The following is a 2701-nucleotide window of genomic DNA, read 5'->3' as shown; positions in this document are numbered from 1 at the left end:
AGTGCCTGCCCAAGATCTCGAGAGGAGAATGGAGGAGAAGGGATTGTGGCGTGGCTGTTGGCCATCCCCCTGGGGGGTGATTTCTCACTTTCTGTCTCTCTGTTTCTCTCTGTCTTTCTGGCAAGCGAACGTGCCCTATAGCAAAAACCTCTCCAAAGCAAACAAACAAAACTAAGTTAAAATACATAAAGTAGTTAGTATTCCACACAGCATAAAAGTTGACAAATCAAAAATTTACATGTCCCAGTTGACCATGTGTGAAAATGCAAAGAAGGTATTAAAACTGATAGTAATGTCTAATATTTAAAACCAGTTTGTGGGACCAGCAGCTAGCGCAATGGCTATGTCACTGGACTCCCATATAGTCAACCACTGTTCGAGTCCCGCACGTGATGCGGGTGCATGTGCGTGCGTGCCCAAGATCCTGAGAGGAGAATGAAGGAGAAGGGATTGTGGTGTGGCCATCCCCTTGCGGGGGGGGGGGGGGAAGATTGATATCTCACTTTCTATCTCTCTATCTCTCTGTCTTTCTGGCAAGTGTACGTGTCCAATAGCAAAACCCTCTCCAAAAAAATTAAAAATTAAAAAAATAAAAATAAATATAAATGGAAATAAAACCAGTTTGTAATTGGGGTAACATCCAAGTTCTTAATTAAAAAACACAAATGAAGTGAAAACTTTATACTGGTACACACTGTTCACACCTATATTTCAGGTTTGGAAATGCATATTTGCATGCAGCAATACAAAAGTATTCATGAAGAATTATGAAAACATCCCTACTACCAATACATTTCTAAATACACAACTGACTACCATATTTGTTACTTCTGTGTACCGAGAGAAGTTCATTTTTCAAAACAGATGAAATTCAGTCTTTAGGTGTGAATGGTATGAATGACAGTGCTTTTTTTTAAAAAAAATTTTTTAGTCATTTGGGATCCTTCAGCATGCAGCTTTGAACAAGTGGGTCCACACCACAATGGAACCAAGATTGTCTTATGGCATCCAGATAAGCCAGAACTGGGAATGCCTCTAGGTCATCCACATCAGGAGCATCAGGGTGCTGCTGCCACAGTTTGGATGTCCACCACGCCCACCTCATCCTCCCCTGCCACCACGTCCTGGGAAGCCAAGGTCTCCAAAATTGATCTCCAGGTGAGATATCATATCATTTGCTCGCTTCCGGAAATGATGGTCCATAACTGAAACTTCAGCATGAGCCTCTTACTCTTTGATTTATGAAGAACAAATCCCTTCTTCCACTGTCCATCAGCACCTTCGTTTGGTTTTTGAATATTAAATTCTACTTCTGCCTGGTCCTTATTTTGAATAGCCTTCCATTCATCCAAAGTCATCTCCTTTGGACTTTCTTCCTTTACCTCTTCAACCTCATTTTCCTTATTTTCAGTGTCTGCCACTGGATGTTCTTTGTCCTCAGGTGTTTCCTCAGTCACAGATGATTGATCCAAGTCACTGCAATGATAAGGTATTGGTTTCTGAATGTATTTGGGGTACTCTGTTAATTCATCTTTGACAGTTCCCCAGTTGTGAGATCCATTACCTCCATGTTTGTCCTCATGCTTCAGGCCACTGTAATGTGAAAAAGAAGATCTCTCATTCCCACTATGCCTATCAAATTCATGCTTGCCATGGGAATCAAATCCATCTCCTTGGCCCATTTCACGTCCATGGCCTCCTTGACCTCTTCCAAGACCACCACGGCCTCGAATAGGTTGGTCAATTACAGGTCTATCAACTGAAAATTCACTTCCTTCACCCATTTCTTCAAGTGGCTTTTCAAATCTCCTTTCACGTGGCAGTCGCCTTTCTGGTCTCCTATCAATTATTTCCCCATCACCCCCTAGTTGTTGATTAGGTCACCTTCTAGCACGTCTTATTCCTTCTTTCTTAAGTGCCATAGGCAGCTGTCTCTTCTCCTTATCAGTCACGCTGTTGTCAGGAGGGCAGCAGGTTCTTGTGGTCTTTCTGTGACTCCTTTTTTCAGCTGTTTACTGCTTTAGAGTTGGTCTGGACTGCAGCCTGAGCTGCGCTCTTGGCCCCAGGGTCCCCAATGCTACCCCCCGCAAGCTTCTTTTTTCTTGTTCTCTGCTGCCTTCAGCACTTCAAAGGGGTCCAATTCATCGTCCAATAACTGGTCCCGTTGGTTGGTGACCATGCAGTGAAGCCGTTCTGTAAATGCTCAGGCATGATAGTGGCTCAGCGTTGCTTTCCTTCATGGATTGCAGCTGGCCGTGCCAAGCCAAGAATGTCTGCTTTGGCTCTTCCCACAAGATCCAAGTCTTAACTGGAATGTTGAAGATCCAACACTCTCCTGGTCACTCAGTCATTGTCTAACATATTTCTGAGTTATTATTGTTATTATTATTATTATTATTTTGCAATAGTGTACACTCACTGGAGAGAGACCTAGAGACACAGAGAGAAGGAAGGTGAGAACTCACCCATTAGGGTGAATGGTCACGCTGCATTCCCTTTTCCTCCATTCTCCTCTTGGGATTTTGAGCACACGCATGTGCCCAGTGTGACTTTTCAAGTTGCCAAGTATGGGACTTGAACTGTAGTTGGCCATGTGGGAATCCAGTACCTTTACCTTTATGCCACCTGCTGGCCCAGCTTATTTTTAAATAGTCTTCATTTTGTAGACTGGATATTTGTGTCCTCCTAAAATTAATTATTG

General features: G+C 43.1%; 1 pseudogene; it reads right to left on the bottom strand.

Moving 5' to 3' along the window:
* Positions 1-931: 931 nt before the first annotated feature.
* On the bottom strand, positions 932-2211 carry LOC102473716 (plasminogen activator inhibitor 1 RNA-binding protein pseudogene; annotated as a pseudogene).
* Positions 2212-2701: the final 490 nt, after the last annotated feature.

This window comes from Tupaia chinensis, unplaced genomic scaffold, assembly GCF_000334495.1.
Source record: "Tupaia chinensis unplaced genomic scaffold, TupChi_1.0 Scaffold148557_1, whole genome shotgun sequence".
NCBI classification, from domain to species: Eukaryota; Metazoa; Chordata; class Mammalia; order Scandentia; family Tupaiidae; genus Tupaia; species Tupaia belangeri.
The sequence above is the reverse complement of the archived record's forward strand: the minus strand, read 5'-3'. Positions and strand labels throughout refer to the sequence as shown.